The sequence below is a fragment of the Dendropsophus ebraccatus genome, chromosome 8 (assembly GCF_027789765.1).
Source record: "Dendropsophus ebraccatus isolate aDenEbr1 chromosome 8, aDenEbr1.pat, whole genome shotgun sequence".
Classification (NCBI taxonomy): Eukaryota; Metazoa; Chordata; class Amphibia; order Anura; family Hylidae; genus Dendropsophus; species Dendropsophus ebraccatus.
In genome coordinates this window covers 18,490,807-18,503,296 of record NC_091461.1, presented here as the reverse complement: position 1 = coordinate 18,503,296, position 12,490 = coordinate 18,490,807, and the positions used below count along the sequence as shown (strand labels likewise).

The window sequence follows — 12,490 nt, the reverse complement described above, 5'->3', positions numbered from 1 at the left end:
GCACAGGCCCCATAGCAACTGCCTACCCTGCCTCTATGGTAGCTATGCCACTGCACCAGGGATAAGGTAAAGTTTATCTTCAGAAGTATGTAAAGTAAAAAACACTAGGTCACCAGAAATAGGTAAACTATACACCACTAGATTCCCAGGGACCTTATGAGGTATGCTTTAAGGAGTAGGTAAAACATGCACCACTAGGTGCCCCAGGACTACAATATACATATACCAATGGGTCCTGACACTATGAAGGAAACTACCCTATGGCCTGGAGTTGTCAATCATACTGAAACCAAAACTGTCTATTACGGTGATGCCCATAGCAACCAATCACAGCTCAGCTTTCTTATCTTTATAAGCTCTGGTAACATGAAAGCTGAGCTCTGTTTGGTTGCTAAGGGCAACACCAGACAGGGCAACCAGGGCTTGTGTGCAGGATAAACAAGTAGGCCCTGAACAATGAAAAGAGTCATGGCGGTCTGAGCTGGAAGAAGAAGAGAAGTCAAGAGGATGACTCTGATCAGAGAAGATGCCACCTGGATATATCATCACTTACCTGGTATAAAGATCTGCTATACGGGGCAATATTGGCCGTTGTACAGGGATTTATTCAGTAACAGTATGGTACATTAGTCAGTCACTTGGGATCTGCCACCAATGGCTGCAGGGTGTTCAGGTGTCCTCTTGCCATACACTGTCACCAAGGGCGGATTAACTTTACTATGGACCCCGGGCTGTTCACCAAGCTTGGGCCCCCCAACCCACTGTAACTATGGCAGCACTAACTTAAGTCTTTTTCCTCCATAATGAGGTCTGTAAAGGACCTGTGGTGACATCATTGTCACATGATAAGGTCCTTACATATATTCTCTAATGTTACTGCATTGTCTCCTGGCTGCAGTTTTGCCCTGATTTTTGCTAAATTGCGGTAAAAAGCAGCAATTTTTATGCAAATCATGACTGAACATAAGTCTGTTTGTAGGGCAGGAGCTCAGGGCCCCGGGCTACTGACTGTCACCACACCAGCATTTTCAGAAATACCACCACCCTTGGCCGAAAAGCCAATAATTCTCCCCTTTTGCCAATCCGATAAATCGTCCTTTTATCCATAACAGCAACATGGCATAGGTGTACAGACCACCTTATATACCCACCACTAAAGATGAGCGAACCAAACTTCACAAAGCCAGATTCCTTACAAAGTTTGCAAAAAGTTCGATTCGTTACAGAAACAAATTTTTTTGAAAGTTTGTTACAAACCTGCTCCAATATGGACGCCTATGCTTACCTTTCCGCCCTCCCCCAGTGTCCTCTTACGAGTCTTCAGTGATCGCAGCTGTCTCCACTTCCTGACTGAGACGGGAGAGACAGCCAACTCAGCGAATCACTGACTGACTGACTGAGGCGGAACAGCACTGTGACCAGTGACTGGCTGAGCGGGCTGTCACTCTAGTCTCAGTCAGGTGACTGCGATCAGTGGGGGACAATGAAGACCTGTAAGAGGACATTACGGGAAGGGGACAGTGGGGGAGGGTGGACAGATAAGTTTTTTTGAGCCAACTTGCTGAACCGCACTAAAACAGTTAAACACCTGCAATTTTTTAGCTGTCAGTGTTTAAATGAGAAGTCCGGTGAAAATTTTCATTAGAGTATTGTATTGTCCCCCAAAAGTTATACATATACCCTTATTACGGGAAATGCTTATAAAGTGCACTTACTACAGCATCAAGGCTTTACTTCCTGGATAACATGATGATGTCACTTCCTGGATAACATGGTGATGTCACGACCTGACTCCCAGAGCTGTGCGGGCTGTGGCTGCTGGAGAGGATGATGGCAGAGGGACGCTCAGTGTCCCTCCAGTGCCCTGTGTCCCCCTGTCATCACCCTCTCAAGCAGCCACAGCCCGCACAGCTCTGGGAGTTGGGTCGTGGCATCACCATTTTATCCCGGAAGTGACATCACCATGTTATCCAGGAAGTGACATTACCATGTTATCCAGGAAGTGACATCACCATGTTATCCAGGAAGTGACATCACCACGTTATCCAGGAAGTGACATCACCATGTTATCCAGGAAGTGAAGCCTTGATGCAGTAGTAAGTGCTGGGACAAGTGGTGATTTGTATCACTTTTGGGGGGCAATACAATACTTTAATAAAAATTTTCACCGGACTTCTCCTTTAAATTTCGATTTTGACTTTGAAGTTCATCAAACCTGCCTAACCAAACTTTTAAAAAGTTTGCACATCTTTACCTACCACCCATGACCTTCTTCATGAGCTACACATTCAGGCTATGTTCCCGCAACATACTTTTTCGCAAGACAATGACTATTCTTTTCTATCTGCGGTCTTTTCCATTGAAGTTAATGCAAACTACGGACAATCATACACACACTGCACTGAATAATGGAATTTGTTTGCCAGCAGCCATACAAATAATCATGTACATTTTTTTGCAGCTGGTGTTGCGTGAACAACGGTCGTTATTTTAACTTGTCATATGGTTATGGATGCCAGTGAAGATTCCTTTCTTCCCCACCCTTCTCAGTCCTCAGATTCTCCTATTGAGCGTCACTTAGACAAGGTAGAACAGGTTGGTGAGACCACGTCAGTATCTCCATCTGAGGAACCTTTTACACTGACAGATTTATCTGAAACATTTTTGAAGCCAAAGCCAGAAATGGATTTGAAAAGAGGAGAAATCTCAGTCTGTCCTTTATGACCTGTTCTCTGTTTATTAGGGTGGTATTACACGGGCCGACGGGGGCCTGATAATACCTGTAAACGAGCAGCGATCTGCTAGATCGTTGCTTATTTACTGGACCTATTACACGCCCGATAATCGTTAAACAAGGGCTGCAGGGACATCGTTACCAATGTCCTTGCAGCCCTTGTTTAAACTACATACATTACCTATCCACGCTCCAGGGCTGCTGCTGCGGTCTTCTTCTCCACGGGTCTCGCGCGCTCTAACTTCAGAGTGACCTGCCAGCTGGGACCGCCGTGGCCTGTGATTGGCCGGGTGACCTGTCAGCTGACAGGCCACTCTGAAGCTAGAGTGCGCAGGACCTGGGGAGAATAAGACCGCAGCAGCAGCCCTGAAGCGTGGATAGGTAATGTATATCGTCAGTCGCTGGCCGCGCACCGCTATTACACGTAGCAGTGCGCGGTCAGCGCCCGACGAAAGTAGGTCCAAACCTATATCAACGATCAGCCGACGATCGTTGTCATCGGCTGATTGTTGTATTTATTACATGGAGCGATAATCGTCCGAATCGGGCCGATTATCGTTCCGTGTAATAGTACCCTAAGTCTCTGTTTTAAATAATCTGTCTGTGTAAAATGACCCTAATGTACAGTACACAGCAAGAGTGGGAAGGGATCCTGTCCACATGGTCAATGTTGGTGCAGGACAGATTCAACACATTGTAGCATCTATACAGTTTTACTTCTGTAGCCCTGAAGGCCAAATGAAGTAAAATATACTACTAGATGGTGGGCCTAAAAAGTGTGCCTATGTAGCACAATGGGGGAGATTTGTCAAACATGGTGTAAAGTGAAACTGGCTCAGTTGCCCATAGCAACCAATCAGATTCCACCTTTCATTTTCCAAAAAGTCTGTGAGGAATGAAAGGTGGAATCTGATTGGTTGCTAGGGGCGACGGAGCCAGTTTCACTTTACACCATGTTTGATAAATCTCCCCCAATAGACGTGTATAGACGCACAGTATATAGAACAATTATAGAACGATTTGCTGTGCACAGACGTGACCTCTCCCCTCCACTTCAAACTCCTCGCATTGCTGTCACAGCACCATGACAAGTGATCTGCAGGTCACCATCTCAGACATTTTATTAGAGGGCATCACTTAATTGGTTCTCTGTGACCCAGCGGGCAACTGTATAGAACCCAATAAAAGAACATGCAGAGACTGCCATAGGAACATCCAGGGGATTTATCTGGCTCATACGCTATTTTAGGGTTGGCAAACAATACAATCAATTGACATGGATCTAATTGGAAGACGGCGATGTTCTGCAGATCTGTAGAGCTCCACGCAGTACATCAGTCAGTGCAATTACCAGAGTCAATGTACTACTGAGCCTGGCGAGATCTGAGCCAGCTAATATAACATCACTGTAATAACCCTCATTCCAAACAAGGATTTTCTAGAATGATTAAAATGGTGGGTGATAGCGTTTTTAGGGAAAGAGTATTATAACAGCCGGATGGCTCGCCTAATCTGATGTCGAGAGGTTTTGCATTGAAGTGTTCATTTCAAGCTTGCTCTGCAAATCACTATTCTGAGGTGAAAGACACGATTTAGGGGTTTGCTAAAAACTTATGGTTATTTGCAATATAGTCTATTCATAAGCACAAGGCAGTGCCGGATTTACCACTAGGCACCCATGGTTTAGTGCCTTGGGCAGCACCTTGTAGGGGGGCAGCACGAAGCAACAGGGGAAGGAAACAGCTTTAGGTATTATTCAGGTCTAGTGTGGCGGTGTTATTCAGTCACAGTGTGGCGGTATTGTTCAGGTCTGGTATGATGGTGTTATCCAGTCACAGTGTGGCGGTATTGTTCAGGTCTGGTATGATGGTGTTATCCAGTCACACTATGGCGGTATTGTTCAGGTCTGGTATGGCGGTGTTATCCAGTCACAGTATGGTGGTATTGGTCAGGTCTGGTGTGGTGGTGTTATTCAGTCACAGTATGGTGGTATTGGTCAGGTCTGGTATGGCGGTGTTATCCAGTCACAATATGGTGGTATTGGTCAGGTCTGGTATGGCTGTTTTATCCAGTCACAGTATGGTGGTATTGGTCAGGTCTGGTATGGCTGTGTTATCCAGTCACAGTATGGTGGTATTGGTCAGGTCTGGTATGGCAGTGTTATCCAGTCACAATATGGCGGTATTGTTCAAGTCTGGTATGGCGGTGTTATCCAGTCTCAGTATGGCGGTATTGTTCAAGTCTGGTATGGCGGTGTTATCCAGACTCAGTATGTCGGTATTGGTCAGGTCTGGTGGTGTTATCCAGTCACAGTATGGTGGTATTGGTCAGGTCTGGTATGGCTGTTTTATCCAGTCACAGTATGACAGTATTGGTCAGGTCTGGTATGGCTGTGTTATCCAGTCACAGTGTGGTGGTATTGATCAGGTCTGGTATGGCAGTGTTATCCAGTCACAATATGGCGGTATTGTTCAAGTCTGGTATGGCGGTGTTATCCAGTCTCAGTATGGCGGTATTGTTCAAGTCTGGTATGGCGGTGTTATCCAGACTCAGTATGTCGGTATTGGTCAGGTCCGGTGGTGTTATCCAGTCACAGTATGGTGGTATTGGTCAGGTCTGGTGTGCCAGTGGTAAATGTGACGCCTGGAGCAATCTACCAATCCTGTGGTGAGAATTCCCTCAGACAATATGCAGACGGCTCTAATCATTGATTCAATTTGGAAATTTGTTTATGTTTAAAGCCGTTAAAAACCATGAAAAACGCAATTCAGACAATGTTTCTACACGTAGAGAAATACATGTGGCCGAAACCAGGCTCCCATTTCTTCCCCAGTAGTCAAGTGTTGTTACCAGGATTATTGGCCATACGCCTATTAGTTACCGCATGAGGGTCTGGTTTCCGCTACATGTGGTGACGAACAGTAAATGTGGGAACGCATCCTAAGACTGATCAGATATCAATATGATGTTCACTAGAAAACCATGATGCTGATTGGTGAGTGAAAATGGGGCGTCTGCAGATTTAGTACCTAGGGCAGCAGCTGGGAATACGGCCCTGGCCCAAGTCTATGCAATGCACAAAGCTCTAACAGAAACGTCTAGGATCAGAGTCGTTCTTCAGATCAGAGTCATTGTCCCTTTTATTTTCATCTACATCTGACTCAGGTGGCCATGATGACTAAGTGCAGTTTATGGCATCCCTACTAATAATCCCCTACAGTGATCCCAATCACTATGAAGTGGCCAGAAGGAACTTAGCAGAGAAGAGAAGGTGTGGCTCATAAATCAATCAGCACAGCAGAAGGAGTAGAGCTGAGTTCAGAGAAGTGAACCCCCCCCCCAAATATAAAATCATATGTGAGAGCGCAGTCTTAGATGTATGGGTGTAACATGCCTAGTGTGAAATATGTCCCTTTATGGGCAAGCTGAAGATCGTGTGGGAGTTATGCTTCACATGTACTAGGCAACTTGGTAACGGTCTCAGCTCCTAGCACAGCCATGCTCACTTTTAGCGTCATCCAACTACAGGTACCCTTGCACTCCAGAGTGTCCTGAACACTCTTCTTAGTGTGGGGTGCACACGCATGGGCGTTCGCCTAGTCACTTGCCAGATGGGGATGTGTGACGCCACTACTGTGGTGGTTGGTTGGAATGCAGCTCAGCCTGTAGTTGTACTGTCATGACGCCAGCGCAAATGAGGTACTCAGGTATGGGAGCACACCTGATTTTATTTTAGGGAGGCTGGCTATATCCTTTCCCCTGTTGTCGGTGACCTGCCGGGCTATGAGGGGGTCCCTTGAGTACGGTGGTCCGGAGTGGAGTTGTGACCCACCCGGACTATCGGTACCGCCACCCACAGAAAGGGGAGATGACCCAAGGGTGTGGTAACTACTGTGTAGGTGCTGGAACAATAATCCTGTTACCATAAATAAATCTTCTTTACTTGTAAGAATACTTTCTGGTTTAACAGTAGAAGAGTTAAGTTGACTTGGTTGTGTGTGCTGAGAAGTAAAGTGAGCTTAGAGCAGTAGAGAGGAGGTATGTTGCAGGTTCAGGGGAGTAAAGTTTGTACTGAGATTCCCAACCCAATGTAGAAGTGTGCTCTGACGGAACTTTAGAAGAAGAAGTAGAATACTGAAGACTTGAAAGTAGAAGCATACTTGCACCTGTGTTTCGACCTTTTTTGTCGTTGTAGCACCTGTTGCCCTACAGTGTCGGGTGACCCGTCCTATCAGGTAGACACAAGCCCCAGACCATGTTACCTGAGTTGAGCAGAGTGGCCAAGTTTACTTGGTTACACCCGTGCTGCGAGATAGAGCAAAGTTGCTACAAGCCCACGTACTCTATCTGGATCAGTTCCTCTGTTTATTAGGATACTGTCCTGCTCTTTTAGAAATGTTCATGGCGTGGGTTAGGGTGATCTAACTCATCCTCTCCTGAGTGGTTTAACACTGCGTAGTGAGTAGAAGTGTTGCTTTTAAGAAACTGGTGTCTGCGTCTCCCATGTGCCTCTGTCTACTACCACACTGCAGACTAGACTACATGTAGACTTGTTTTCTTGTCCCTGACAGGGGACCTGGCATAAGCCAGGGCCCAGCTTGACTACAGCAAATACTGTCTTGCCTTGTGTCCTTTCTGCACAGGAACCTGACTAAGACTGAGCTACTTTCACTTCCTCCCACCAGTGTTAAACTCCTCCTACAGGGGCCTAAGTAAACTTCCCTGGCATTGGTGTGTGTGTGTGTGTGTGTGTGTGTGTGTGTGTGTGTGTGAGAATAAGAGGATAGGTTAAGAGAAAGAAGCATCTCTATTAGTCAGCACAGACCATGTGGTACAGAAATAACAGTAACCCATTAGTAACTACAGCTGTGCAATACTCAGATATATGCAATACTGACATCTAGTGGTGGACAATAAAATAACTTCTAAGTACTCCAGCACCACTTAAGCTGATGAAAGAACTTTTTGGACAGGTGTATGAAACAAGAAAAGGAAAAGAACCACAGTGGTGGGACCCCACATTAGCAGGGGTTTTACCTGTGTATCAGGCTGCCTAGGCTCCACCAAGACTGGAGCTTCTCCCTTCAGGCTGTGCACACTGGGGCTCTCCATACATTGAGCTTGCCCTTTCTCAGAGGCTATAGCAGCCACAAGAAACCATTCCCCTACTGACTTCCTAAAGCAATACGTAACTCTGATTGTCAGGGAATGTGCTGTGCATGGGTTACATGGGCTATTGGCATCACTGCATACGTGTATTCAGGCCTGTATTTAGAGTTCATGCTGCCCTAGGCACTTTGCACGCAGAGGCGCCCCCCCCTCACCCCCCCCCCCCCCCCCCCCGCCGTTACTGTACATGCATGGTATATACCCTGGCACTTGGGTGCCGCTCTGCTTGATGCCCGCTGTTCTCATCAAACAGACGTGATGGAGGAAGGAAGGAGGCCGGGGGACTGGTTCTGTCCAGTGTTGGACTGGGGTACCTGGAGCCACCAATATACAACCAGTGAGACACGACATGCTGACCCCGTCCTTTCCTGAATTCATCTGTATCTGTGACAAATCTCAGAACACCCTCCATTTATACAGCTCTCAGGGTATGCTGGGAGTTGTAGTCTCTGAGAGGACAACCCTGTAATAAATCACTGTGTGCAGAGGCTCCTGGTGGCTGCAATCTGTGGGTGACAACCATCAGCCCTGAAGGTCCAGTAATACATCTGTCTACAGCGGCAGTTATCATAGGATTGTACTACTGTACTACAACTCCCAGCATATCCTGAGGGCTGCAGACTGTCAGTACATGCTGGGAGTTGTAGTGCCTGCAGCTGTTGTAGTTGGGTCCTATACACTGAATGCTTTGTGGCATATAAGAATAAAGAGATCTGTGGGGGCTCAGTGCAGGGAAGTGACCCCAGAACATCACTAATAGGGGAAAGAACAAAAACATCTCCCCTATCCCCTATTAGTGATGTTCTGGGGTCACGTCCCTGCACTGAGCCCCCACAGATCTATGTATTCTGATATGCCACAAAGCATCCAGTGTATGATGCACCTAGGACCCAACTACAGCAGCTGCAGGCACTACAACTCCCAGCATATCCTGAGGGCTGCAGACTGTTCTGGGAGTTGTAGTGCCTACAGCTGTTGTAGTTGGGTCCTGGAGGCGTTGTGGGAGATCAGAATACATAGATCTGTGGGGGCTCAGTGTAGGGAAGTGACCCCAGAACATCACTAATAGGGAATAGGGGGAGATGTTTTTGTTCTATCCCCTATTAGTGATGTTCTGCGGTCACTTCCCTACACTGAGCCCCCACAGATCTATGTATTCTTATATGCCACAAAGAATACAGTGTATAATGCACCTAGGACCCAACTACAACAGCTGCAGGCACTACAACTCCCAGCAAGTACTGACAGTCTGCAGCCCTCAGGATATGCTGGGAGTTGTAGTGCCTGCAGCTCTTGTAGTTGGGTCCTAGTTAAAAAGTTTGCACTAGTGTACTGTAGTGACCGCAGGGCTGTGTCAGTACACTACCGCAAACAATAAACTGACCCTTATAGACCCCAATGGTACACAGGCTCTGCACACTATAGAAGTAATTACAGTGCAGTTACTAATGACTCACAGCTGACGTCTTCTCCGATTGCCGTCGCTAACTTTTTGCTTTCTTCTCCATCTGGCGCAGCATCATGAAGACTTCTCCGACCACAACTTGTCTGCAGGGGCAGCTGGGGGTGACTGGGGAAGGGAGGCAGCTGGGGGGGGCTGGGAAAGGGAGGCAGCTGGGGGTGACTGGGAAAGGGAGGCAGCTGGGGCGACAGGGGGACTGGGGAAGGGGGGCAGCTGGGGGTGACAGGGGAAGGGAGGCAGCTAGGGGTGACAGGGCAAGGGAGGCAGCTGGGCGGGGACTGAGGAAGGGAGGCAACTGGGGGTGACTGGGGAAGGGAGGCAGCTGGGGGAAAGGGAGAGCAGCTGGGGGAAAGGAAGAGCAGCTGGGGGGCAGGGGACCAGCAGGGAGGGGCAGCTAGGGTGGCAGGGGAGAAGCTGGGGTTCAGGGGGGGCTGGGGCTCAGGGGGAGAGGCTGGGGGTCAGGGGGAGCGGTAGGGGGGCAGGGAAGAAGCTGGGATTCAGGGGGAGAGGCTGGGGGTCAGAGGGAGAAGCTGTGGGTCAGGGGGAGGGGCTGGGAGGCTGGGGAGCAGCTGAGAATGCAGGGGAGAGAGGCTGGGGGCAGGGGAGAGGCTGAGAATGCAGGGGGGAGAGGTTGGGGGGCAGGGGAGAGGCTGAGAATGCAGGGGGGAGAGGTTGGGGACCAGGGGAGAGAGGCTGGGGTCAGGGAAGAGGCTGAGAATGCAGGGGGGAGAGGCTGGGGACCAGGGGAGAGGCTGAGGGTTAGGGGGAGAGTCTGGGGGGGGGGCAGGGGAAAGGCTGGGGGGCAGGGGAGAGGCTGGGGGCAGGGGAGAGGCTGGGGGCAGGGGAGAGGCTGAGGGTTAGGTGGAGAGGCTAAGGGGTTAGGTGGAGAGGCTGGGGGGGGGCAGGGGAGAGGCTGGGGGGCAGGGGAGAGGCTGGGGGAGAGGCTGGGGGGCAGTGGGAGAGGCTGAAGTTTGGGGGGAGAGGCTGATGGTTAGGTGGAGAGGCTGGGGGGAGCAGGGGAGAGGCTGGGGGGCAGGTGAGAGGCTGAGGGGCAGGTGAGAGGCTGAGGGGCAGGTGAGAGGCTGGGGGGCAGGTGAGAGGCTGAGGGGCAGGTAAGAGGCTGGGGGGCAGGTGATAGGCTGAGGGGCAGGTGAGAGGCTGGGGGGCAGGTTAGAGGCTGAGGGGCAGGTGAGAGGCTGGGGGGGCAGGGGAGAGGCTGAGAATGCAGGGGGGAGAGGTTGGGGACCAGGGGAGAGAGGCTGGGGTCAGGGAAGAGGCTGAGAATGCAGGGGGGAGAGGCTGGGGACCAGGGGAGAGGCTGAGGGTTAGGGGGAGAGTCTGTGGGGGGCAGGGGAAAGGCTGGGGGCAGGGGAGAGGCTGGGGGGGCAGGGGAGAGGCTGGGGGGCAGGGGAGAGGCTGAGGGTTAGGTGGAGAGGCTAAGGGGTTAGGTGGAGAGGCTGGGGGGGGCAGGGGAGAGGCTGAGGGTTAGGGGGAGAGGCTGGGGGGCAGTGGGAGAGGCTGAGGTTTGGGGGGAGAGGCTGATGGTTAGGTGGAGAGGCTGGGGGGAGCAGGGGAGAGGCTGGGGGGCAGGTGAGAGGCTGAGGGGCAGGTGAGAGGCTGGGGGGCAGGGGAGAGGCTGAGGGGCAGGTGAGAGGCTGGGGGCAGGTGAGAGGCTGGGGGGCAGGTGAGAGGCTGAGGGGCAGGTGAGAGGCTGGGGGGCAGGTGAGAGGCTGGGGGGGCAGGGGAGAGGCTGGGGGGGCAGGGGAGAGGCTGCCCCCCAGCAGGGGGGCAGCTGAGGATGCAGGGGGGCCGGGGGGCGGGCAGACGCTGTGGGGCTGGGGGGAGACGGGGCGGCCGGGAGTAGGCTGGTGGGCAGGCTGGTTCCCTCCCCCCATGCAGCGCCGAGGTCCGGGGTGCGAGGCAGGGGGTGAGCTTCCGGCACACACAGTCTGACAGAGGCCGGAAGCTCACAGCTGCAGCCCCGCGTTCCTGGATCTTCTCTCCTGCTAGGCGATGACGTCACATCACGTGAGCGCCGCCGAGCAGGAGAGAAGATCCGGGAACGCGGGGCTGCAGCTGTGAGCTTCCGGCCTCTGTCAGACTGTGTGTGCCGGAAGCTCACCCCCTGCCTCGCACCCCGGACCCCGGACCTCGGCGCTGCATGGGGGGAGGGAACCAGCCTGCCCACCAGCCTGCTCCCGGCCGCTCCGTCACACCTCCCCCCCCCCCCCGGCGCGGACTAGGCACCCGTGGGCCGGTGCCTACGGACGTTTTTTTTTTTTTTTTAATAATAAAAAAAGTGTTCCCTGCGGGCACCGGACCACGGGTGCCTAGTGACAAATACGGCCCTGCGTGTATTATCATCAACCAACTATATCTTCTTAAGGTCTGGTTATGGAATAATGGACAATCTTATTCTTGCTTTTTTTTTATTTACTTGCAGTTAAATCTAATGATGATTTAGACAAAGCTGGCCACACACTCAATCATATTTCCACTGTCTCTCCCAACCCCTATACACCTGGAAGCAGCTTGTCGAGGGGGGCAACAACTCCAAAACAGCTGTCTGCAGAAGGAAGGTCTTTTCTTTTGGAAAGATTGTTTGGCTTGCCATAAATCTTCCGGTCAGAAGAAAGGCATTTGCCTGAAACAGTCTGTCCCAATAGTGAGCATACCTGCAGATCCCTCTCCCTTGCTTCACTTCCCATGAAATAAACTGAATCGATCTACAAGTTTGGTGAGTGCTAATGTTTTACTTGATATTGCAGCCACCGCAAATTGATCATTATATTGACATACCACTAGAGATGAGTGAACCTTGAGCATGCTCGAGTCCATCCGAACCCGATCGTTCGGCATTTGATTAGCGGTGGATGAAGTTGGATAAAGCTCTAAGGTTGTCTGGTAAACATGGATACAGCCAATGACTATATCCAAGTTTTCCACATAGCCTTAGGGCTTTATCCAAGTTCAGCAGCCACCGCTAATCAAATGCTGAACGTTCGGGTTCGGATGGACTCGAGCATGCTCCAGGTTCGCTCATCTCTACATACCACACAACTTACCTGCTTGGACTATTCCGGATAGGTGCCGGTCATCTGCATCTCACTTAGACGAAGTCTTAT

General features: G+C 50.7%; 1 long non-coding RNA gene across 1 annotated transcript; it reads left to right on the top strand.

The window, feature by feature from the left end:
- The first annotated feature begins 408 nt into the window (after positions 1 to 408).
- On the top strand, positions 409 to 12,176 carry LOC138798436 (uncharacterized). The gene is made up of 3 exons (XR_011364080.1): positions 409 to 556; positions 2,462 to 2,595; positions 11,809 to 12,176. It is a non-coding gene; the product is annotated as an uncharacterized lncRNA (long non-coding RNA).
- Positions 12,177 to 12,490: the final 314 nt, after the last annotated feature.